Source organism: Pristiophorus japonicus, unplaced genomic scaffold, assembly GCF_044704955.1.
Source record: "Pristiophorus japonicus isolate sPriJap1 unplaced genomic scaffold, sPriJap1.hap1 HAP1_SCAFFOLD_750, whole genome shotgun sequence".
Lineage (NCBI taxonomy): Eukaryota > Metazoa > Chordata > Chondrichthyes > Pristiophoridae > Pristiophorus > Pristiophorus japonicus.
Genome location: NW_027254667.1, coordinates 113,391 through 138,981, shown reverse-complemented (window position 1 = coordinate 138,981; position 25,591 = coordinate 113,391). Strand labels below are relative to the sequence as shown.

The window sequence follows — 25,591 nt, the reverse complement described above, 5'->3', positions numbered from 1 at the left end:
AGGGAGGGGTGTAGGTGCTGGAGGAGGTTACAGAGATAGGGAGGGGTGTAGGTGCTGGTGGAGGTTACAGAGATAGGGAGGGGTGTAGGGGCTGGTGGAGGTTACAGAGATAGGGAGGGGTGTATGTGCTGGAGGAGGTTACAGAGATAGGGAGGGGTGTAGGGGCTGGAGGAGGTTACAGAGATAGGGAGGGGTGTAGGGGCTGGAGGAGGTTACAGATATAGGGAGGGGTGTAGGGGCTGGAGGAGGTTACAGAGATAGGGAGGGGTGTAGGTGCTGGAGGAGGTTCCAGAGATAGGGAGGGGTGTAGGGGCTGAAGGAGGTTCCAGAGATAGGGAGGGGTGTAGGGGCTGGAGGAGGTTACAGAGATAGGGAGGGGTGTAGTGGCTGGAGGAGGTTACAGAGATAGGGAGGGGTGTAGGTGTTGGAGGAGGTTATAGAGATAGGGAGGGGTGTAGACGCTGGAGGAGGTAACAGAGATAGGGAGGGGTGTAGTGCTGGAGGAAGTTACAGAGATAGGGAGGGGTGTAGTGCTGGAGGAAGTTACAGAGATAGGGAGGGGTGTAGGTGTTGGAGGAGGTTATAGAGATATGGAGGGGTGTAGACGCTGGAGGAGGTAACAGAGATAGGGAGGGGTGTAGTGCTGGAGGAAGTTACAGAGATAGGGAGGCGCGAGCGTCATGGAGGGATTTGTAAACAAGGATGAGAATTTTGAAATCGAGGCGTTGCTTAACCGGGAGCCAATGTAGGGCAGAGAGTACAGGGGGTGATGGGTGAGTGGGACTCGGTGTGAGTTAGGACATGGGGCAGTGAGCACAGGGGGTGATGGGTGAGCGGGACTCGGTGCGAGTTAGGACACGGGGCAGTGAGCACAGTGGGTGATGGGTGAGCGGGACTCGGTGCGAGTTAGGACAGGGGGCAGAGAGCACAGACGGTGATGGGTGAGCGGGACTCGGTGCGAGTTAGGACATGGGGCAGTAAGCACAGGGGGTGATGGGTGACCGGGACTCGGTGCGAGTTAGGACACGGGGCAGTGAGCACAGGGGGTGATGGGTGAGCGGGACTCGGTGCGAGTTAGGACACGGGGCAGTGAGCACAGTGGGTGATGGGTGCGCGGGACTCGGTGCGAGTTAGGACACGGGGCAGTGAGCACAGGGGGTGATGGGTGAGCGGGACTCGGTGCGAGTTAGGACATGGGGCAGTGAGCACAGGGGATGATGGGTGAGCGGGACTCGGTGCGAGTTCGGACACGGGGCAGCGAGCACAGGGGGTGATGGGTGAGCGGGACTTGGTGTGAGTTAGGACACGGGGCAGGGAGCACGGAGGGTGATCGGTGAGCGGGACTGGGTGTGAGTTAGGAGACGGGGCAGTGAGCACAGCGGGTGATGGGTGAGCGGGACTTGGTGCGAGTTAGGACACGGGGTCAGTCGAGTTTTGGATCACCTCTAGTTTATATTGGGTAGAATGTGGGAAGAATTGAGAGACAGGGGGAAGGGGAGTGAGAGGTGGGGAGCGGAAGGGGGAGAGAGAGAGACAGGAAAGGATAGAGAGTGGGTGTGGCAAGGGAGGGGGGAGACGGGCACAGCGAGATAGCGGGAAAGGGGGTAAAAGATGCAGAATGGGGGTCGGCAGAGAGAGATTTGGATGGAGAGAAAGTGTAATGGAGATGACAACCTGTTGTTCCAGGGTCGGTATCAGAGCAATTTAATATTTATAATTAAAGCCCTTGTTAATTGACGGTAAATTTAAATATTGACTAATTTTGAGTATGCCCCAGTGAAATTTGAACCCACGACCCTGATTTACTAGACCAGTGCTCTAACCCCTGAGCTATGGAACCACCTGTTTTGGGAAACGCAGGGTAAGGAGCAGGAAAGAGAGGGGAAGGGAAAAGAGAGAGTGGCAGGAGTGAGAGAGAGGGGGAAGGGGAAATAGAGGGAGAGGGGAGGATGGCGATGGAGTGAGTGAGAGAGGATAATGGATGAGAGCGGAAGGGGAGAGTAAGTGATGGAAGGGGAGAGAGGGGAAGGGGAGAGGGGGGAAGGGGAGAGAGATGGGAAGGCAAGAGAGGGAGGAGGCAAGGGAGAGAGAAAGGAAGGGGAGAGAGAGGGAGAACGGGAGACTCTGAAAAGAAAGGGAAAAGAGAGGAAGGAGGGGAGGGAGGGGAGGGAGGGAAGTGGAGAGTGAAAAGGTGAGGGGAAGGGGAGAGAGGGTGGAGAGACTGGGTTGGCGAAAGAGACAGAGTGAGCGGAGAGAGGGGGTGAGAGAGTGGATAGCGGAAGAGGGTGAGGCGAGGGAGGGGGAAAGGGGGAGAAGGGAATGAGTGAGAGACGGGAAAGCGATAAAAAGGTGTAGAACGGTTCGTGATGAGGAAGGGAGAGTCAGAGACACAAGAAGGAGGAGAGAGGGGGGACCCTGTTGTTCCAGGGAAGGTCTTGGAGCTGTTTAATATTTATAATTAAAGCCCTTGTTAATTGACAGTGAATTTAAATACTGAGCTAATTTTGAGTAGGCCCCAGTGAGATTTGAACCCATGACCCCTGGTTTACTCGACCAGTGCTCTAACCCCTGAGCTATGGAGCCACCTGCTCTGGGAACTCAGGGGAAGGAGCAGGAAAGTGAGGGGAAGGAGTGAGAGAGAGGGGGAAGGGGAGAGAGATCGGAAAGAGAGAGAGGGAGGAGGCAGGGGAGACTCCTGCCTCCCTCTCTTCAATATTCGCCTCTCAACATCGATATATCGGGTCTTTCACGTAGTAAAACATCCCAAGGCAACTCAGTCACACTCTGCCCCAATCTCTCTGTCTCTCAATCTCTTTCTCTCTCTCCCTCTGTCTCTCTCTCCCTCTGTCTCTCTCTCACTTTCTCTCTGTCGCTCACTGTCTCTCGAGCCGGAAATGTTAGAGAGGGGGAAGGGGAAAGTCAGAAGGGAAGGGAGAGAGAGAGAGAGAGAGGGAGGAGAGAGATTGAGGATTGAGTGGAGAGAGAGGAGCGGAGAGTGGGAAGGGGAGAAAGCGGGCGAAAGGGACAGCGTGAGGGAAGGAGTGAGTGAGCGGGGGAAGCGGAGAGAGGGAGAGAGGGAGATGGAGAGAGAGCGGAGCGTGTCAGTAGTTGTTATTACATCGATAGTCCACTAGGTGGGGCTCTATTAGAGGAAGAGAGAGGGAAGGGGATAGAGAGAGGGAAGGGGAGAGAGAGAGGGGAAGGGGAAAGTGAGAGGGAAGGGGAGAGAGAGGGAATGAGTGAGAGAGAGGTGGAAGGAGTGAGAAAGAGGGGGAAGGTGTGAGAGAGAGGGGAAGGGGAGAGAGGGGATGAGGAGAGAAGGAGGAGGTAGGGAGAGAGAAAGGAAGGGGAGAGAGAGGGAGAAGGGGAGAATCTGAAAAGAAAGGAAAGAGAGAGAGGAGGGAGGGGAGGAAAGAGAGGGGAGGGAGAGAGAAATGGCAGAGGTGGAGGGGAGAGAGGGGGACGGAGTGAGAGAGGGGGAAGGAGTGAGAGGAGGGAAGGGAAGAAGGTGGGGCGAGGGAGGGTGAAGGGGGAAGAGGGGAATGAGTGAGAGACGGGGTAAGTGAGATAGCGGGAAAGTGAGAGAGGGGTAACAAGATTAAGAACAGGTCGTGAAGGGGAAGGGAGAGAGAGACTGCAAGGGGAGAGAGAAATAAGGGGAAGGGGAGAGAGGGTGGAAGAGAGAGGGGAAGCGGGTGAGAGAGACGGGAAGGAGTGGGAAAGAGAGCGAGGGGAAGAGAGAGGGGAACGAGTGAGAAGGAGTGGGGAAGGGGAGAGAGCAGAAGTGTAGTGAGAGAGAGGGGGAAAGGGAAAAGAGAGGGAGGGGAAGGGGAGAGAGAGGGCAACATAAGAAATAGGAGCAGGAGTAGGCCATACGGCCCCTCGAGTCTGCTCCGCCATTTAATACGATCATGGCTGAACCGATCATAGACTCAGCTCCACTTCCCTGCCCGCCCCCTTATCCCCTTATCGGTTAAGGAACTGTCTATCTCTGTCTTAAATTTATTCAATGTCCCGGCTTCCACAGCTCTCTGAGGCAGCGAATTCCACAGATTTACAACCCTCTGAGAGAAGAAATTTCTCCTCATCTCAGTTTTAAATGGGCGGCCCCTTATTCTAAGATCATGCCCCCTAGTTCTAGTCTCCCCCATCAGTGGAAACATCCTCTCTGCATCCACCTTGTCAAGCCCCCTCATAATCTGAAACATTTCGATAAGATCACCTCTCATTCTTCTGAATTCCAACGAATATCGGGCCTTTCACGTAGTAAAACATCCCAAGGCAACTCAGTCACACTCTGCCTCAATCTCTCACTCGCCATCTCTCGAGGGGGAAGCTGGAGGAGGAAGGAGTGAGAGAATGTAATTAGAGAGGGAAGTGGAGAGAGCGGAAAGGGAGAGAGAAGATCGAGGAGGAAGGAGTGAGAGAATGTCATTAGAGAGGGGGAAGGAGAGAGAGAATGTAATTAGAGAGGGAAGTGGAGAGAGCGGAAAGCCAGAAATAAGATGTCGAACGGGTCATGATGGGGAAGACAGAGAGAGATTTGGAAGGGGAGAGAGTAGCCTATTATTCCAGGGTCAGTCTCAGAGCTGTTTAATATTTATAATTAGAACACTTGTTAATTGACAGCGAATTTAAATACTGAACTAATTTCAAGTAGGCCCCAGTGAGATTTGAACTAACGACCGCTGGTTTACGAGACCAGTGTTCGAACCCCTGAGCTATGGAGACAGGGGAAGGAGCAGGAAAGAGAGGGGAAGGGAAAGAGAGAGTGGAAGGAGTGAGAGAGAGGGGGAAGGGGAGAGAGAGAGGGAGGGGAGAGAGAGAGGGAGGGAGGGAAGGGGAGAGAGAGGGAGCAGAAGGGGAGAGAGAGAGAGTGTGGAAGGGAGGGAGAGAGGGGAGAGGGGAAAGAGGGGGAGGGGAAGAGAGGGGAGGAGTGAGAGACGGATGGGGACAGAGAGGGAATGGAGACAGGGATGAAGAGAGCGGGAAGGGGAGAGAGAGGGGGTGAAGGGAGCGGTGTGGCAGGGGAAAGAGGGGGGAAAGGGAAAAAGAGGGGGAAGGAGTGAGAGAGAGAGTGGAAGGGTAGAGAGAGGGGGGAGCGGAGAGAGAGAGTGAAAGAAGTGAGAGAGAGGTAGAAGGAATGAGAGGGAGGGGGAAGGGGAGACATGGAGGAAGAGAGAGAAGGGAAGGGGAGAGAGAGAAGGGGAGAGGAGAGATGGGAACGGGAAAGAGAGGGAGAAGGGGAGAATGTGAAAAGAAATGGAAACGAGAGAGACGGAGGAGGTCGGGGAGGAGAGAGAGGGGAGGGGAGAGGGAAAGGGAGAGTGAAAAGGCAGAGGGGGAAGGGGAGAGAGGGTGGTCGGGGAATGAGTGGGAGGGGAGAGAGAGGGAAGGAGTGGGGGGTGAATGAAAGTGAGAGAGAAGGGGAGAGAGGGGAAGTGGAGAGCGAGAGAGAGGCAGGAAGGTGAATGTGGGAGGGGAATGGGAGAGCGAGAGTGGAGGAGTGGGAAAGAGATGTGAAGGGGAAAGAGAGCAGGGAATGGGAGAGAGATAGAGGGGCGAGGGGATAGAGAGGGGGGACGGAGAGAGAGAGAGTGAAAGGATGGGGGGAGAGAGGGGAAGGGGAGAGACAGGGGGAAGGAGAGAGGGTGAGCGGGGGAGAGTGGAGTGTGTGAAAGACGGGGAAAGTTTTTCAGCAGGAAAAAGATGCAGAATGGGAAGGGAGAGAGAGATTACTGGAGACAAGAGGAGACGATTGCTGCAGGGTCGGTCTCGGAGCTGTTTAATATTTATGTTTAAAACACTTATTAATTGACATTGAATTTAAATATTGAACTGATTTTGAGTCGGCCCCAGTGAGATTTGAATTCAGAACCCCTGGTTTACAAGACCAGTGCTCTAACCCCTGAGCTATGGAGCCAACTGCTCTGGGAAAAACAGGGGAAGGAGCAGAAAAGAGAGGGGAAAGGAAAAGAGAGAGTGGAAGGAGTGAGATAGAGGGGGAAGGGGAGAGAGTGGAAGGAGTGAGAGAGAGGTGGAGGGGAGAAAGAGGGGAGTCAGGTGAAAGAGAAAGGAAGGGGAGAGAGAGGGAGAAGGGGAGAATCTGAAAAGAAAGGGAAAAGAAAGGGAAAAGAGAGAGGAGAGTGAAAGGGCAGAGGGGAAGGGGAGAGAGTGGGGAGAGACTGGGTCGGGGAAAGAGCGGGCGGGGAAAGAGAGAGAGGGAGCGGAGAGAGAGAGGGAAGATAGAGGAGAAAGGAGAGAGAGGAAGGAGTGGGGAGAGAATGAAAGGAGAGAGGGGGAAGAGAGAGAGGGGGAAGGAGAGAGGGTGAGGTGAGGGAGGGGGAAAGGGGGAGAAGGGAATGAATGACAGATGTGGAAAGTGAGATAGCGGGAAAGGCAGAGGGGGTAAAATGATGTAGAACGGGACATGATGGAGAAGGGAGAGAGAGATTTGGAAGGGGATTGAGAGTGTCAGAGAGACGAGAAGAGGAGAGGGGGAAGGGTGTGAGGGGAGTCTGTTATTTAGAATTCAGCAGAGGAGGACTAAGGGTTTAATTAGGACGGGGTAAGTAAAGTATGAGAGTAAGCTTGCAGGGAACATAAAAACTGACTGCAAAAGCTTCTATAGATATGTGAAGAGAAAACAATTAGTGAAGACAAATGTAGGTCCCTTGCAGTCAGAATCAGGTGAATTTGTAATGGGGAACAAAGAAATGGCAGATCAATTGAACAAATACTTTGGTTCTGTCTTACATAGGAATATAGAAACACAGAAAATAGGTGCAGGAGCAGGCCATTCAGCCCTTCGAGCCTGCACCACCATTCAATATGATCATGACTGATCATTCCCTCAGTACCCCATTCCTGCTTTCTCTCCATACCCCTTGATCCCTTCAGCCGTAAGGGCCATATCTAACTCCCTCTTGAATATATCCAATGAACTGGAATCAACAACTCTCTGCGGCAGGGAATTCCACAGGTTAACAACTCTCTGAGTGAAGAAGTTTCTCCTCATCTCGGTCCTAAATGGCTTACCCCTTATCCTTAGACTGTGTCCCCTGGTTCTGGACTTCCCCAACATCGGGAACATTCTTCCTGCATCTAACCTGTCCAGACCTGTTAGAATTTTATATGTTTCTATGAGATCCCCTCTCATCCTTCTAAACTCCACTGAATAAAGGCCCAGTTGCTCCAGTCTCTCCTCATATGACAGTCCGGCCATCCCGGGAATCAGTCTGGTGAACCTTCGCTGCACTCCCTCAATAGCAAGAACGTCCTTCCTCAGGCTAGGAGACCAAAACTGAACACAATATTCCAGGTGAGGCCTCACCAAGGCCCTGTACAACTGCAGTAAGACCTCCCTGCTCCTATACTCAAATCCTCTCGCTATGAAGGCCAACATACCATTTGCCTTCTTCACCACCTGCTGTACCTGCATGCCAACCTTCAATGACTGATGTATCATGACACCCAGGTCTCGTTGCACCTCCCCTTTTCCTAATCTGCCGCCATTCAGATAATATTCGCCTTCATGTTTTTGCCACCAAAGTGGATAACCTCATATTTATTCACATTATACTACATCTGCCATGCATTTGTCCACTCACCTAACCTGTCCAAGTCACCCTGCAGCCTCTTAGTGTCCTCCTCACAGCTCACACCGCCACCCAGTTTAGTGTCATCTGCAAACTTGGAGATATTACACTCAATTCCCTCATCCAAACCATTAATGTATATTGTAAATAGCTGGGGTCCCAACACTGAGCCCTGCGGCACTCCACTAGTCACTGCCTCCCATTCTGAAAACGACCCGTTTATCCCGATTCTTTGCTTCCTGTCTGCCAACCAGTTCTCTATCCACGTCAATACATTACCCCCAATACCATGTGCTTTAATTTTGCACACTAATCTCTTGTGTGGAACCTTGTCAAAAGCCTTTTGAAAGTCCAAATACACCACATCCACTGGTTCTCCCTTGTCCACTCTACTAGTTACATCCTCAAAAAATTCCAGAAGATTTGTCTAGCATGATTTCCCTTTCATAAATCCATGCTGACTTGGACCGATCCTGTCACTGCTTTCCAAATGTGCTGCTTTTTCATGTTTAATAATTGATTCCATCATTTTCCCCACTACCGATGTCAGGCTAACCGGTCTATAATTACCCGCTTTCTCTCTCCCTCCTTTTTTAAACAGCGGCATAACATTAGTTACCCTCCAGTCCATAGGAACTGATCCAGAGTCAATAGACTGTTGGAAAATTATCACCAATGCATCCACTATTTTGAGAGCCACTTCCTTAAGGACTCTGGGATGCAGGCTATCAGGCCCCGGGGATTTATCTGCCTTCAATCCCATCAATTTGCCGAACACAAGTTCCCACCTAATAAGGATATCCTTCAGTTCCCCCTTCTCACTGGACCCCGCAGTCCCCGAGTACTTCCGGAAACTTATTTGTGTCTTCCTTCGTGAAGACAGAACCAAAGTATTTGTTTAACTGGTCCGCCATTTCTTTGTTCCCCATTATAAATTCACCTGAATCTGACTGCAAGGGATCTATGTTTGTCGTCACTAATTCTTTTAGAAGCCTGCAAGCTTCCTCTCATACTCTATTTCCCCCCACTTCCTGGTTAAACCCTTTGTCCTCCTCTGCTGTGTTACAAAATACTCCCACAGTCCTCAGGTTTGCTGCTTTTTCTGGCCAATTTATATGCCTCTTCCTTGGATTTAACACTATCCTTCCCTTGTTAGCCACGGTTGAGCCACCTTCCCCGTTTTATTTTTACTCCAGACAGGGATGTACAATTGTTGGAGTTCATCCATGTGATCTTTAAATGTTTGCCATTGTCAATCCAACATCAACCCTTTCAGGATCACTGGCCAGTCTATTCTAGTCTAATACCATCAAAGTTACCTTTCTTGAACTTCAGGCCCCTCATTTCTGAATTACTTCTGTCATTCTCCATCTTAATAAAGTATTTGACCATATTTACAATTAAAGCCCTTGCTAACTTAAATACTGAACTAATTTTGAGTAGGCCCCAGTGAAATTTGAACCCACAACCCTTGGTTTACGAGACCAGTGCTCTAACCCCTGAGCTATGGAACCACCTGCCCTGGGCTGTGGGTCATTCCCCAGTTAGTGCTGTGTGTTTGAAGAATGAGGAGGGGGTCAGTGAAACGCTCAGATTGTGTCTCATCCCCCAGACTCCTGCCTCCGTCTCTTCAATATTCGCCTCTCAACATCGATATATCGGGTCTTTCACGTAGTAAAACATCCCAAGGCAACTCAGTCACACTCTGCCTCTCTCTCTCTGTCTCTCTGTCTCTGGCTCTCTGTCACTCACTGTCTCTCGAGCCGGAACAGGTTGGAGAGGGGGAAGGGGAAAGTGAGAAGGGAAAGGAGAGAGAGAGAGAGAGGGGGAGGAGAGAGATTGAGGAGTGAGTGGAGAGAGAGGAGCGGAGAGTGGGGAAGTGGAGAAAGAGGGGGGAAAGGGACAGAGAGAGGGAAGGAGAGAGTGAGGGGAAGGAGTGAGAGAGAGGGAAGGGGAGAGTGAGGGGAAGGATTGAGAGAGAGGGAAGGGGAGAGTGAGGGGAAGGAGTGAGAGAGAGGGAAGGGGAGAGTGAGGGGAAGGATTGAGAGAGAGGGAAGGGGAGAGTGAGGGGAAGGAGTGAGAGAGAGGGAAGGGGAGAGTGAGGGAAAGGAGTGAGAGAGAGGGAAGGGGAGAGTGAGGGGAAGGAATGAGAGAGAGGGAAGGGGAGAGTGAGGGGAAGGAGTGAGAGAGAGTGAAGGGGAGAGTGAGGGGAAGGAGGGAGAGAGAGGGAAGGGGAGAGTGAGGGGAAGGAGCAAGAGAGAGGGAAGGAGAGAGTGAGGGGAAGGAATGAGAGACAGAGAAGGGGAGAGTGAGGGGAAGGAGTGAGAGAGAGAGAAGGGGAGAGTGTGGGGAAGGAGGGAGAGAGAGGGAAGGGGAGAGTGAGGGGAAGGAGTGAGAGAGCGGAAAGGAGAGAGTGAGGGGAAGGAATGAAAGAGAGGGAAGAGGAGAGTGAGGTGAAGGAGTGAGAGTGAGGGAAGGGGAGAGTGAGGGGAAGGAGTGAGAGAGAGGGAAGGGGAGAGTGAGGGGAAGGAGTGAGAGAGAGACGGGGAAGAGGAGAGACAGAGGGAACACCAACAATAATGTATATTTATATAGCGCCTTTAACGTAGTGAAACGTCCCAAGGTGCTCCACAGGAGGATTATGGGATAAAAATTTGACACCGAGCCACAAAATGAGATATTAGGGCAGGTGAAGAGGTCGGTTTTAAGGAGCGTCTTGAAGGAGGAAAGAGAGGTAGAGAGGCGGAGAGGTTTAGGGAGGGAGTTCCAGAGCTTGGGGCCCAGGCAACAGAAGGCCCGGCCACCGATGGTGGAGCGATTATAATCAGGGATGGTCAGATGGCAGAATTAGAGGAGTGCAGACATCTCGAGGGGTGTAGATGCTGGAGGAGGTTAGAGATAGGGAGGGGTGTAGGGGCTGGAGGAGGTTACAGAGATAGGGAGGGTTGTGGGGCCGGAGGAGATTACATAGATAGGGAGTTGTGAGGGGCCATGGAGAGATTTTAAAGAAGGATGAGAATTTTGAAATCGAGAGGTTGCTTTACCGGGAGTCAATGTAGGACAGTGAGCACAGGGGGAGATGGGTGAGCGGGTCTCGGTGAGAGTTAGGACACGGGGGCAGTGAGCACAGGAGGTGATGGGTGAGCGGGACTCGGTGCGAGTTAGGACACGGGGCAGCGAGCACAGGGGGTGATGGGTGAGCGGGACCCGGTGCGAGTTAGGACACGGGGCAGCGTGCACAGTGGGTGATGGGTGAGTGGGACTCGGTGCGAGTTAGGACACTGGGCAGCGAGCACAAGGGGTGATGGGTGAGTGGGGCTCGGTGCGAGTTAGGACACGGGGCAGTGAGCACAGGGGTGATGGGTGAGTGGGATTGGTGCGAGTTAGGACACGGGGGCAGTGAGCACAGGGGGTGATGGGTGAGTGGGACTCGGTGCGAGTTAGGACACGGAGCAGTGAGCACAGGGGGTGATGGGTGAGCGGGACTCGGTGTGAGTTAGGACACGGAGCAGTGAGCACAGGGGGTGATGGGTGAGCGGGACTGGGTGTGAGTTAGGACACGGGTCAGTCAGCACAGGGGGTGATGGGTGAGTGAGACTCGGTGCAAGTTAGGTCATGGGGCAGCCGAGTTTTGGATCACCTCTAGTTTACGACGGGTAGAATGTGGGAAGGAGTGAGAGAGAGAATCAGAGAATCATGAACATTTACAGCACGGGGAGGAGGCCATTCCGGCCCATCGTGTCCGTACCGGCCGACCAAGAGCTACCCAGCCTAATCCCACTTTCCAGCTCTCGGTCCGTAGCCCTGTAGGTTACGACACTTCAAGTGTACATCCAAGTACTTTTAAATGTGGTGAGGGTTTCTGCCTCTACCACCCTTTCAGGCCGTGAGTTCCAGACCCCCACCACCCTCTGGGTGAAGACATTTCCCCTCAAATCCCCTCTAAACCTCCCCCCAATTACTTTAAATCTGTGCCCCCTGGTTATTGACCCCTCTGCTAAGGGAAATAGGTCCTTCCTATCCACTCTATCCAGGCCCCTCATAATTTTATACACCTCAATTAAATCTCCCCTCAGCCTCCTCTGTTCCCAGGAAAACAACCCCAGCCTATCCAATCTTTCCTCATGGCTAAAGTTTTCCAGTCCCGGCAACATCCTGGTAAATCTCCTCTGCACCCTCTCCAGTGCAATCACATCCTTCCTGTAATGTGGTGACCAGAACTGCACGCAGTACTCCAGCTGTGGCCTAACCAGTGTTGTGTACAGTTCGAGCGTAACCACAGGGCGGGCATTTAATAAATTTGGTGAATTTACAGAGTGCCCTCCGAGGGTCAAACAGATGTGGCCGTGGGATTCATTATTTGTGGAAAATCCCAACTGGATCATCTTGTGTCCATTGCCGCATCTTGAGCCTAAAACCAGCGAAGGCAGGAACTGGGAAATGTCAGGATATCGCAGGAAGGATGTGATTGCACTGGAGAGGGTGCAGAGGAGATTTACCAGGATGTTGGCGGGACTGGAGAATTTTAGCGACGAGGGAAGATTGGATCGGCTGGGGTTGTTTTCTTTGGAACAGAGGAGGCTGAGGGGAGACCTCTATTCCTTCACCCAGAGGGTGGTGGGGGTCTGGAACTCACGGCCTGAAAGGGTGGTAGAGGCAGAAACCCTCACCACATTTAAAAGGTACTTGGATGTGCACTTGAAGTGCCGTAAGCTACAAGGCTACGCACCGAGAGCTGGAAAGTGGGATCAGGCTGGGATCATATCATCATCATAGGCAGTCCCTCGGAATCGAGGAAGACTTGCTTCCACTCTAAACATGAGTCCTTCGGTGGCTGAACAGTCCAATACGGGAACCACAGTCCCTGTCACAGGTGGGATGGATAGACGTTGAGGGAAGGGGAGGGTGGGACTGGTTTGCCGCACGCTCCTTCCGCTGCCTGCGTTTGGTTTCTGCACGCTCTCGGCGACGAGACTCGAGGTGCTCAGCACCCTCCCGGATGCACTTCCTCCACTCCGGGCGGACTGGTCTTTGGCCAGGGACTCCCAGGTGTCGGTGGGGATGTTGCACTTTATCCGGGAGGCTTTGAAGGTGTCCCTGTAACGTTTCCTCTGCCCACCTTTGGCTCGCTTGCCGTGAAGGAGTTCCGAGTAGAGTGCTTGCTTTGGGGAGTCTCGTGTCTGGGACATGCAGACTATGTGGCCCTGCCCAGCAGATAGCTCTTGGTCGGCTGGTGCGGACATGATGGGCCGAAATGGTCTCCTTCCCTGCTGTAAGTTTCTATGAGTCGATGATATATCGGTGTCTCTGAGACTGGATGTGGAAAAGGTGGGATACAGACTGGGGGTGGGAAGTGAAAGTGCTGTGGGCAGATTATAAAGTGCGGAGCGAGTGGTTCCTGTTGATGGTGTCGGCCTGTCGCCGATTGACGGTCAATTCAGTAACAGAAGCCAAAATTGAGTAGGCCCCAGTGAGATTTGAACCCACAACCCCTGGTTTACAAGACCAGTGCTCTAACCCCTGAGCTATGGAGCCACCTGTAACACCAGCTCCTGTTTGCATCTTACTATTGTTAACAAGGAGGTGGGGCCCGAATAATCATTCTCGGTGATTCATCCCTGAACATTGACAGAATCTTACAGCACACAAGGAGGGCCATTCGGCCCATCGTGTCTGTGCCGGCTCTGTGAGAGAGATTAGTGCTTGGAAATTGTAAAAGCAGGGAGAGAGGGGAATGAGTGGGAGAGGGAATGGGAGAGAGAGGGGGAAGGAGTCAGCCAGAGGGGAATGGGAGAGAGCGAGAGGGGGAGGAGAGAGAGATGGGAAGTCGAGAGAGGGAGGAGGCAGGGGAGAGAGAAAGGAAGGGGAGAGAGAGGGAGCAGGGGAGAATCTGAAAAGAAAGGCAAAAGAGCGAGAGAGAGGAGTGAGGGGAGGGAGCGGAAGGAGAGAGAGGGGAAGGGGAGAGAGCGAGGGAAAGGGGAGAGAGAGATGGAGAAAGTGAGATCGCGGGATTGTGTCTCATCCCCCAGACTCCTGCCTCCGTCTCTTCAATATTCGCCTCTCAACATCGATATATCGGGTCTTTCACGTAGTAAAACATCCCAAGGCAACTCAGTCACACTCTGTCCCAATCTCTCTGTCTCTCTGTCTCTCTCTCTCACTTTCTGTCTCTCTTTCTCTCTGTCGCTCTGTCTCTATCTCTTTCTTTCTGTCTCTCACCTTCTCACTCTGTCTCTCGAGGCGGGAGGGTAGAGTGGGGGAAGGAGAGAGAGAGGGAGAAGGTGAGAGAGAGGGGGGGGATGGGAGAGATGAGGAGGGGGAGAGTCTGATGGGAATGGGGAGAGCGAGAGCGAGGGAAGGAAAGGGAGGAGGGAGGGGAGTGGAGACAGGGGAGGGGGGGGAGAAGGAGAGGGAGGGGAGAGAGAGGAGGGGAGAAAATGAAAAGGGAGAGGGGAAGGAGTGAGCGAGAGGGGAAGGGGAGAGAGAGAGGGGGAAGGGGAGAGCGAGAGAGGAGGGAGGGGAAGGAGAGGGAAGGGAAGGTGAGAGAGGGAGAAGGGGAGAGAGAGGGGGAAGGCGAGAGCGAGAGAGGAGGGAGGGTAAGGAGAGGGAAGGGAAGGTGAGAGAGGGAGAAGGGGAGAGAGAGGGGGAAGGCGAGAGCGAGAGAGGGGAGGGGAAAGAGAGGGAAGGGGAGAGAGAGCGGGGGGAAGGTGAAAGTGATGTTAAGAGGAGTGATGGGGAAGGAGTGAGAGAGAGAGGGGAAGGAGTGAGAGAGCGAGGAAGGGGAGAGAGAAAGGGGAAGGGGAGAGAGGGAGAAGGGGAGAATCTGAAAGGAAAGGGAAAGGAGAGAGAGAGGAGGGAGGGGAGGAAAGGGAGCGGAGAAGGAGGAGGGAGAGGGAGAGTGGAAAGGCAGAGTCGGAAGGGGAGAGAGTGGGACGGGAAGAGGGTGAGGCGAGGGAGGGGAAAGGGGGAGAGGGGAATGAGTGAGAGACGGGGAAAGCGAGACAGCGGGAAAGTGAGAGAGGAATAAAAAGATGTGGAACGGGTCGTGATTGTTGTGTACACATGTAAACGTCACCAATATGTAAGACTTGCCACTAGGGGGCACACCTGTGGGAGACCCAATGGTCACCTGTACACCCTGGGACAAGCAGGTATATAAGGTGACTCACCATACTGCTTCCCCACCCTGGAGTCTGAATAAAGAGCACAAGGTCACCACAGTTTGAGCTTGCAATACAGTCCTGTGGATTTATTCTGAACATCACTCACTGGCGACGAGTAACGGATCACCAACCTTCACACGGTAATGGCTGCCGTTGGTCTTGTTGAGGGATTTGTTGAGGGTGATGATTTGGGAAGCCTTCGTTGAGCGTCCCGACCGGTACTACGTCGCCAATGAACAGGACGAGGCTGAGAGAGGGCGATCAAGACCAGGGCGATTCTCCTCACCGTATGTGGGTCTCCGATATACGGCCTGCTCAAAAACCTGCTGGCACCGGTCAAACCAGAGGAGAAGACTTACACAGAGCTGTGTGTGCTGGTGTGGGAACGCCTCAAGCCGAAGGAGAGCACCTTAAAGGCCAGGTATCACTTTTACACCCACCGGCGCTCCCAGGGCCAGAAGATTCCTTGCGGGGCAGTACGGTTTTTGCGGGATCTTTGCGGGAAATGTTGCCGAACGGTTTCGTGCTCGGAATCGGTCACGAGGTCATCCTTCGCAAGCTGCTGTCTGCCGGATCCCGGGATAAAGGGCCCTTTTCGGAATGGGAGGCAGTGACTAGTGGAGTACCGCAGGGCTCAGTGCTGGGACCCCAGCTATTTACAATATACATCAATGATTTAGATGCAGGAATTGAGTGTAATATCTCCAAGTTTGCAGATGACACTAAGCTGGGTGGCGGTGTGAGCTGTGAGGAGGATGCTAAGAGGCTGCAGGGTGACTTGGACAGGTTAGGTGAGTGGGCAAATGCATGGCAGATGCAGTATAATGTGGATAAATGTGAGGTTATCCACTTTGGGGGCAAAAACACGAAGGCAGAATATTATCTGAATGGTGACAGATTAGGAAAAGGGGAGGTGCAACGAGACCTGGGTGTCATGGTTCATCAGTCATTGAAAGTTGGCATGCAGGTACAGCAGGCAGTGAAGAAGGCAAATGGCATGTTAGCCTTCATAGCGAGAGGATTTGAGTATAGGAGCAGGGAGGACTTACTTCAGTTGTACAGGGTCTTGGTGAGGCCTCACCTGGAATATTGTGTTCAGTTTTGGTCTCCTAATCTGAGGAAGGACATTCTTGCTATTGAGGGAGTGCAGCGAAGGTTCACCAGACTGATTCCCGGGATGGCTGGACTGACATATGAGGAGAGACTGGATCAACTGGACCATTATACACTGGAGTTTCGAAGGATGAAACGTATAAGATTCTGACGGGACGGGACAGGTTAGATGCGGGAAGAATGTTCCTGATGTTGGGGAAGTCCAGAACCAGGGGACACAGTCTAAGGATAAGGGGTAAGCCATTTAGGACTGAGATGAGGAGAAACTTCTTCACTCAGAGAGTTGTTCACCTGTGGAATTCCCTGCCGCAGAGAGTTGTTGAGGTCAGTTCATTGGATATATTCAAGAGGGAGTTAGATGTGGCCCTTACGGCCAAAGGGATCAAGGGGTATGGAGAGAAAGCAGGAAAGGGGTACTGAGGGAATGATCAGCCATGATCATATTGAATGGTGGTGCAGGCTCGAAGGGCTGAATGGCCTACTCCTGCACCTATTTTCTATGTTTCTATGTTTCTCAGATTTTTTTCTCCCTAAAATGTCAGGATATCACAGGAAGGATGTGATTGCACTGGAGAGGGTGCAGAGGAGATTTACCAGGATGTTGGCGGGACTGGAGAATTTTAGCGATGAGGAAAGATTGGATCGGCTGGGGTTGTTTTCTTTGGAACAGAGGAGGCTGAGGGGAGACCTCCATTCCTTCACCCTGAGGGTGGTGGGGGTCTGGAACTCACGGCCTGAAAGGGTGGTAGAGGCAGAAACCCTCACCACATTTAAAAGGCACTTGGATGTGCACTTGAAGTGTCGTAAGCTACAGGGCTACGGACCGAGAGCTGGAAAGTGGGATCAGGCTGGGATCATATCATCATCATAGGCAGTCCCTCGGAATCGAGGAAGACTTGCTTCCACTCTAAAAGTGAGGCCTTAGGTGACTGAACAGTCCAATACGGGAACCACAGTCCCTGTCACAGGTGGGACAGATAGACGTTGAGGGAAGGGGAGGGTGGGACTGGTTTGCCGCACGCTCCTTCCGCTGCCTGCGCTTGGTCTCTGCACGCTCTCGGCGACGACACTCGAGGTGCTCAGCGCCCTCCCGGATGCACTTCCTCCACGCCGGGTGGATTGGTCTTTGGCCAGGGACTCCCAGGTGTCGGTGGGGATGTTGCACTTTATCAGGGAGGCTTTGAGGGTGTACCCTGTAATGTTCCCTCTGCCCACCTTTGGCTCGCTTGCCGTGAAGGAGTTCCGAGTAGAGCGCTTGCTTTGGGAGTCTCGTGTCTGGGACATGCGGACTATGTGGCCTGCCCAGCAGATAGCTCTTGGTCGGCTGGTGCGGACACAATGGGCCGAAATGGTCTCCTTCCGTGCTGTAAGTTTCTATGAGTCGATGATATATCGGTGTCTCTGAGACTGGATGTGGAAAAGGTGGGATACAGACTGGAGGTGGGAAGTGAAAGTACTGTGGGCAGATTGTAAAGTGCGGAGTGAGTGGTTCCTGTTGATGGTGTCGGCCTGTCGCCGATTGACGGTCAATTCAGTAACAGAAGCCAAAATTGAGTAGGCCCAGGTGAGATTTGAACCCATGATCCCTGGTTTACAAGACCAGTGCTCTAACCCCTGAGCTATGGAGCCACCTGTAACACCAGCTCCTGTTTGCATCTTACTATTGTTAACAAGGAGGTAGGGCCCGAATAATCATTCTTGGTGATTCATCCCTGAACATTGACAGAATCTTACAGCACACAAGGAGGGCCATTCGGCCCATCGTGTCTGTGCCGGCTCTGTGAGAGAGATTCGTGCTTGGAAGTTGTAAAAGGAGGGAGAGAGGGGAATGAGTGGGAGAGGGAATGGGAGAGAGAGGGGGAAGGAGTCAGCCAGAGGGGAATGGGAGAGAGCGAATGGGAGAGCGCGAGAGGGGGAGGGGAGCAAGATGGGAAGTCGAGAGAGGGAGGAGGCAGGGGAGAGAGAAAGGAAGGGGAGAGGGAGAGAGCAGGGGAGAATCTGAAGAGAAAGGCAAAAGCGGGAGAGAGAGGAGTGAGGGGAGGGAGCGGAAGGAGAGAGAGGGGAAGGGGAGAGAGAGAGGGGAAGGGGAGAGAGAGATGGAGAAAATGAGATCGCGGGAAAGTGAGAGAGGAGTTAAAAAAAAAAATGTAGAACGGGTCGTGATCTGGAAAGCAAAGAGACAGGGAAACCTGCCTTTCTGGGGTAGGTCTCAGAGCTGTTTAATATTTATAATTAAAGCTCTGGTCAATTGACAGTGAATTTAAATACCGAACTAATTTTGAGTTTTCCCCAGTGAGATTTGAACCCACAACCCCTGGTTTAATCGACCAGTGCTTTAACCCCTGAGCTATGGAGCCACCTCCCCTGGACTCTGGGTCATTCCCCAGTTAGTGCTGTGTGTTTGAAGAATGAGGAGGGGTCAGTGAAACGCTCAGATTGTGTCTCATCCCCCAGAACTCCTGCCTCCGTCTCTTCAATATTCACTTCTCAACATCGATATATCGGGTCTTTCACGTAGTAAAACATCCCAAGGCAACTCAGTCACACTCTGGCTCTGTCTCTCTGTCTCTCGGTCTCTCTCTTTCTGTCATGCATGTATGCTTGGGGTTACTAGCCACCAGGTGGGGCCACTGTCGGAGGTCATTGGGCTGTACACACGCGTGTTCGGCCCAGGTATAAAAGGCCAGCCATCTTGTAATGTAATCACTTTGGGCCCGAATAAAGTAGAGCCAGGTGTGTACCTGTTCGGAGTTGACAGTAATCTGTCTATTGAGTTATTGCACACACAACACTTTCTCACTCTTTCTCTGTCTCTCTCACACACTCTCACTTTCTCTCTGTGTGTCTCTCGAGGGGGAAAGGGAGAGAGGAGAAGGGGAGAGAATGGGAAGGAGTGGGGAGAGAATGAAAGTAGAGAGGGAAGGGGAGAGAGGGGAAGGGGAGAGAAGGGGAAGGAGTGGGGAGAGAATGAAAGTAGAGAGGGAAGGGGAGAGAGGAGAGAGAGGGGAAAGAGGGAGAGTGAGAGGGGAAGGGGAGAGCGAGGAATGGGAAAGAGAGAGAGGGGAAGGAGAGAGAGGGAGGGGAAAGGGAGAGAGGGGAAGGGGAGAGAAGGGGAAGGAGTGGGGAGAGAATGAAAGTAGAGAGGGAAGGGGAGAGAGGAGAGAGAGGGGAAAGAGGGAGAGTGAGAGGGGAAGGGGAGAGCGAGGAAAGGGAAAGAGAGAGAGGGGAAGGAGAGAGAGTGGGGAAAGGGAGAGAGGGGAAGGGGAGAGAAGGGGAAGGAGTGGGGTCAGAATGAAAGTAGAGAAGGAAGGGGAGAGAGGAGAGAGAGGGGAAAGAGGGAGAGTGAGAGGGGAAGGGGAGAGCGAGGAAAGGGAAAGAGAGCGAGGGGAAGGGGAAAGAGAGGGAGGGGAAGGAGTGAGAGGGGGGGTTGAGAACAGGGAGGGGAAGGAGAGAGGATAAGAAAGGGGAATGAGTGAGAGATGGGGAAAGTGGGAAAAAGATGCAGAATGGGTCATGATGGGGAAGGGAAAGAGAGATTTTTAATGTGGGAGAGAGAGTAAATCAGGACAAGAAGAGGAGAGGGGAGCTGTAATTCCAGGGTCAGTCTCAGAGCTGTTTAATATTTATAATTAAATCGCTAGTTAATTCACGGTGAATTTAAATACTGAGCTAATTTTGATTTGGCTCCAGTGTAATTTAAACTCACGACCCCTGGTTTACAAGACCAGTGCTCTAACCCCTCAGATATGGGGCCACCTGCTCTGGGAAAGACACGGGAAGGAGCAGGAAAGAGAGGGGAAGGGAAAAGAGAGAGTGGAAGGAGTGAGAGAGAGGGGGAAGGGGAGAGAGGGGGCAAGGGGAGAGTGTGGGGAGGGGAGTGAGACGGTGGAAGGGGAGAGAGTAAGGGGAAGGGGAGAGAGAGAGAGAGAGAGAGGGGAAGGAATGAGAGAGAGGGGGAAGGAATGAGAGAGAGGGGAAGGGGAGAGGGAGGGAGGGGAAGGGGAGAGGGAGGGAGGGGAAGGGGAGAGGGAGGGAAGGAGTGACAGAGCGAAGTTGAGACAGTGAGAAAGAGAAGGAGGTGGGGAAAGAGAGGGATGGGAGTGGGAGAGAGGTGGAGGGGAAAGAGCGGAAGAGGAGAGAAAGGGGAAGGAGTGAGAGAGAGGGGGAAGAGGAGACTAGCGGGGGCAGGGGAGAGTGAAGAAGGGGAGAGAGAGGGGAAGGGGAGAGAGTGGTGAAGGGGAGAGATTGGGGAAGGGGAGAGAGTGAGGAAGGGGCTCTCTGCGGCAGGTAATTCCACAGGTTAACAACTCTCTGAGTGAAGAAGTTTCTCCTCATCTCGGTCCTAAATGGCTTACCCCTTATCCTTAGAATGTGTCCTCTGGTTCTGGACTTCCCCAACATCGGGAACATTCTTCCTGCATCTAACCTGTCCAGTCCCATCAGAATTGTATATGTTTCTATGAGATCCCCTCTCATCCTTCGAAACTCCAGTGAATACAGGCCCAGTTGATCCAGTCTGTCCTCATATGTCAGTTCTGCCATCCCTGGAATCAGTCTGGTGAACCTTCGCTGCATTCCCTCAACAGCAAGAATGTCCTTCCTCAGATTAGAAGACCAAAACTGAACACAATATTCCAGGTGAGGCCTCACCAAGGCCCTGTACAACTGCAGTAAGACCTCCCTGCTCCTATACTCAAATCCCCTCGCTATGAAGACCAACATGTCATTTGCCTTCTTCACTGCCTGCTGTACCTGCATGCCAACTTTCAATGACTGATGTACCATGACACCCAGGTCTTGTTTTACCTCCTCTTTTCCTAAAGTGTCACCATTCAGATAATATTCTGCCTTCCTGTTTTTGCCACCAAAGTGGATAACCTCACATTTATCCACATTATACTGCATCTGCCATGCATTTGCCCACTCACCTAACCTGTCCAAGTCACCCTGCAGCCTCTTAGCATCCTCCTCACAGCTCACACTGCCACCCAGTTTAGTGTCATCTGCAAACTTGGAGATATTACACTCAATTCCTGCATCTAAATCATTGATGTATATTGTAAATAGCTGGGGTCCCAGCACTGAGCCCTGCGGCACTCCACTAGTCACTGCCTGCCATTCTGAAAAGGACCCGTTTATCCTGACTCTCTGCTTCCTGTCTGCCAACCAGTTCTCTCTCCACGTCAGTACATTACCCCCAATACCATGTGCTTTAATTTTGCACACCAATCTCTTGTGTGGGACCTTATCAAAAGCCTTTTGAAAGTCCAAATACACCACATCCACTGGTTCTCCCTTGTCCACTCTACTAGTTACATCCTCAAAAAATTCCAGAAGATTTGTCGAGCATGATTTCCCTTTCATAAATCCATGCTGACTTGGACCGATCCTGTCACTGACACAGACAGATAGGGGATGGGTGACCAATAGGAAGAGCAGTGGAAGGAAGGTAGTGCAGAGGTACCCTGTGGTCATCCCCCTCCAAAACAGAGACACCGTTTTGGGTACTGCTGGAGGGATGACTCACCAGGGGAGGGCAGCAGCATCCTAGTCCATGGCACTGTGGGTGGCTCTGTTCCTGTCGATGGTCTCAGCCTGTCGCTGATTGACGGCAAATTTAGAAACAGAAGACACCCCACTGAAATTTGAACTCACAACCCCTGGTTTATTAGACCAGTGCTCTAACCCCTGGGCTATGGAGCCACCTGCTCTGGAAAAGACAGGGGAAGGAGTAGGAAAGAGAGGGGAAGGGAAAAGAGAGAGTGGAAGGAGTGAGAGAGAGGGGGAAAGGGGAGAGAGTGGGGAAAGGGAGAGAGAGAGTGGAAGGAGTGAGAGAGAGGTGGAGGGGAGAGAGAGGGGAGTCAGGGGAAAGAGAAAGGAAGGGGAGAGAGAGGGAGAAGGGGAGAATCTGAAAAGAAAGGGAAAAGAAAGGGAAAGGAGAGAGGAGACTGAAAGGGCAGAGGGGAAAGGGAGAGAGTGGGGAGAGACTGGGTCGGGGAAAGAGAGAGAGAGAGGGAAGATAGAGGAGGAAGGAGAGAGAGGAAGGAATGGGGAGAGAATGAAAGGAGAGAGGGGGAAGAGAGAGAGAGGGAAGGAGAGAGGGTGAGGTAAGGGGGGAGAAGGGAATGAATGACAGATGGGGAAAGCGAGATAGCGGGAAAGACAGAGGGGGTAAAATGATGTAGAACGGGACATGATGGAGAAGGGAGAGAGAGATTTGGAAGGGGAGAGTGTCAGAGAAACGAGAAGAGGAGAGGGGGAAGGGTGTGAGGGGAGTCTGTTATTTAGAATTCAGGAGAGGAGGACTAAGAGTTTAATTAGGATGGGGCAAGTAAAATATGAGAGTAAGCTTGCAGGGAACATAAAAACTGACTGCAAAAGCTTCTATAGATATGTGAAGAGAAAACGATTAGTGAAGACAAATGTAGGTCCCTTGCAGTCAGAATCAGGTGAATTTATAATGGAGAACAAAGAAATGGCAGACCAATTGAACAAATACTTTGGTTATTTCTTCCATAGAAACATAGAAACACAGAAAATAGGTGCAGGAGTAGGCCATTCGGCCCTTCGAGCCTGCACCACCATTCAATAAGATCATGACTGATCATTCCCTCAGTACCCCATTCCTGCTTTCTCTCCATACCCCTTGATCCCTCTAGCCATAAGGGCCATATCTAACTACCTCTTGAATATATCCAATGACCTGGTATCAACAACTCTCTGCGGCAGGGAATTCCACAGGTTAACAACTCTCTGAGTGAAGAAGTTTCTCCTCATCTCAGTCCTAAATGGCTTACCCCTTATCCTTAGACTATGTCCCCTGGTTCTGGACTTCCCGAACATCGGGAACATTCTTCCTGCATCTAACCTGTCCAGTCCCGTTAGAATTTTATATGTTTCTATGAGATCCCCTCTCATCCTTCTAAACTCCAGTGAATACAGGCCCAGTCGATCCAGTCTCTCCTCATATATCAGTCCAGCCATCCCGGGAATCAGTCTGGTGAACCTTCGCTGCATTCCCTCAATAGCAAGAACGTCCTTCCTCAGATTAGAAGACCAAAACTGAACACAATATTCCAGGTGTGGCCTCACCAAGGCCCTGTACAACTGCAGTAAGACCTCCCTGCTCCTAAACTCAAATCCCCTCGCTATGAAGGCCAACATACCATTTGCCTTCTTCACCACCTGCTGTACCTGCATGCCAACTTTCAATGACTGATGTACCATGACACCCAGGTCTCGTTGCACCTCCCCTTTTCCTAATCTGCCGCCATTCAGATAATATTCGCCTTCATGTTTTTGCCACCAAAGTGGATAACCTCACATTTATCCACATTATACTGCATCTGCCATGCATTTGCCCACTCACCTAACCTGTCCAAGTCATCCTGCAGCCTCTTAGCATCCTCCTCACAGCTCACACTGCCACCCAGCTTAGTGTCATCTGCAAACTTGGAGATATTACACTCAATTCCCTCATCCAAATCATTAATGTATATTGTAAATAGCTGGGGTCCCAACACTGAGCCCTGCGGCACCCCACTAGTCACTGCCTGCCACTCTGAAAAGGACCCGTTTATCCCGACTCTCTGCTTCCTGTCTGTCAACCATTTCTCTATCCACATCAGTACATTACCCCCAATAACACGTGCTTTGATTTTGCACACCAATCTCTTGTGTGGAACCTTGTCAAAAGCCTTTTGAAAGTCCAAATACACCACATCCACTGGTTCTCCCTTGTCCACTCTACTCGTTACATCCTCAAAAAATTCTTGAAGATTTGTCTAGCATGATTTCCCTTTCATAAATCCATGCTGACTTGGACCGATCCTGTCACTGCTTTCCAAATGTGTTGCTATTTCATCTTTAATAATTGATTCCATCATTTTCCCCACTACCGATGTCAGGCTAACCGGTCTATAATTACCCGCTTTCTCTCTCCCTCCTTTTTTAAACAGCGGCATAACATTAGTTACCCTCCAGTCCATAGGAACCGATCCAGAGTCAATAGGCTGTTGTAAAATGATCACCAATGCATCCATTATTTCAAGGGCCACTTCCTTAAGTACTCTGGGATGCAAGCTATCAGGCCCTGGGGATTTATCGGCCTTCAATCCCATCAATTTCCCGCCTAATAAGGATATCCTTCAGTTCCCCCTTCTCACGAGACCCTCGGTCCCCTAGTATTTCCAGAAGATTATTTGTGTCTTCCTTCATGAAGACAGAACCAAAGTATTTGTTTAACTGGTCCGCCATTTCTTTGTTCCCCATTATAAATTCACCTGAATCTGACTGCAAGGGATCTGTTTGTCGTCACTAATTTTTTTAGAAGCCTACAAGCTTCCTCTCATAATCTATTTTCCCCCCTCCTGGTTAAAACCCTTTGTCCTCCTCTGCTGTGTTACAAAATTCTCCCAGTCCTCAGGTTTGCTGCTTTTTCTGGCCAATTTATATGCCTCTTCCTTGGATTTAACACTATCCTTCATTTCCCTTGTGAGCCACATTCCCCATTCTATTTTTACTCCAGACAGGGATGTACAATTGTTGGAGTTCATCCATGTGATCTTTAAATGTTTGCCATTGTCAATCCAACAAGGATCACTGGCCAGTCTATTCACATCTCACACCATCAAAGTTTCCAAAACTTCAGGGCCCTCATCTCTGAATTAACTCTGTCACTCTCCATCTTAATAAAGTTTTCAACCATATTTACAATTAAAGCCCTTGCTTATTTAAATACTGAGATAATTTTGAGTTGGCCCCAGTAAGATTTGAACCCACGACCCCTGGTTTACAAGACCAGTGCTCTAACCCCTGAGCTATGGAGCCACCTGTAACACCAGCTCATGTTTGCATCTTACTATTGTTAACAAGGAGGTGGGGCCCGAATAATCATTCTTGGTGATTCATCCCTGAACATTCACAGAATCTTACAGCACACAAGGAGGGCCATTCGGCCCATCGTGTCTGTGCCGGCTCTGTGAGAGAGATTAGTGCTTGTAAGTTGTAAAAGGAGGGAGAGGGGGAATGAGTGGGAGAGGGAATGGGAGAGAGAGGGGGAAGGAGTCAGCCAGAGGGGAATGGGAGAGAGCAGAATGGGAGAGAGCGAGAGGGGGAGGGGAGAGAGATTGGAAGTCGAGAGAGGGAGGAGGCAGGGGAGAGAGAAAGGAAGGGGAGAGGGAGGGAGCAGGGGAGAATCTGAAAAGAAAGGCAAAAGAGGGAGAGAGAGGAGGGAGGGGAGGGAGAGAGAGGAGGGAGGGGAGGGAGCGGAAGGGGAGAGAGGGGAAGGGGAGAGAGAGGGAAAGGGGAGACAGAGGGGAAGGAGTGAGAGATGGAGAAAGTGAGATTGCAGGGAAAAAAAATGCAGAACGGATCGTGACCTGGAAAGCGGAGAGAGTGTAAGCAAGACAGAGGCCTGTTGTTTGAGGGTCAGTCTCAGAGTTGTTAATATTTATAATTAAACCCCTTGTTAATTGACAGTGTATTTAAATACTGAACTAATTTAGAAAAGGCCCCAGTGAGATTTGAACTCACAACCCCTGGTTTACTAGACCAGTGCTCTAACCCCTGAGCTATGGAACCACCTGCCCTGGGCTGTGGGTCATTCCCCAGTTAGTGCTGTGTGTTTGAAGAATGAGGAGGGGTCAGTGAAACGCTCAGATTGTGTCTCACCCCCCAGACTCCAGCCTCCATCTCTTCAATATTCGCCTCTCAACA

At 51.6% G+C, this 25,591-nt stretch overlaps 5 non-coding genes across 5 annotated transcripts; all 5 read right to left on the bottom strand.

The window, feature by feature from the left end:
• Window positions 1-2,510: 2,510 nt before the first annotated feature.
• Window positions 2,511-2,583, bottom strand: trnat-agu (transfer RNA threonine (anticodon AGU)). Its single transcript has one exon. It is a non-coding gene; the product is annotated as a tRNA-Thr (tRNA).
• Window positions 2,584-5,850: 3,267 nt separating this feature from the next.
• trnat-ugu (transfer RNA threonine (anticodon UGU)) lies at window positions 5,851-5,923 on the bottom strand. Its single transcript has one exon. It is a non-coding gene; the product is annotated as a tRNA-Thr (tRNA).
• Window positions 5,924-13,060: 7,137 nt separating this feature from the next.
• Window positions 13,061-13,133, bottom strand: trnat-ugu (transfer RNA threonine (anticodon UGU)). Its single transcript has one exon. It is a non-coding gene; the product is annotated as a tRNA-Thr (tRNA).
• An 11,497-nt stretch (window positions 13,134-24,630) lies between these two features.
• trnat-ugu (transfer RNA threonine (anticodon UGU)) lies at window positions 24,631-24,703 on the bottom strand. The gene has a single exon. It is a non-coding gene; the product is annotated as a tRNA-Thr (tRNA).
• Window positions 24,704-25,383: 680 nt separating this feature from the next.
• trnat-agu (transfer RNA threonine (anticodon AGU)) lies at window positions 25,384-25,456 on the bottom strand. The gene has a single exon. It is a non-coding gene; the product is annotated as a tRNA-Thr (tRNA).
• Window positions 25,457-25,591: the final 135 nt, after the last annotated feature.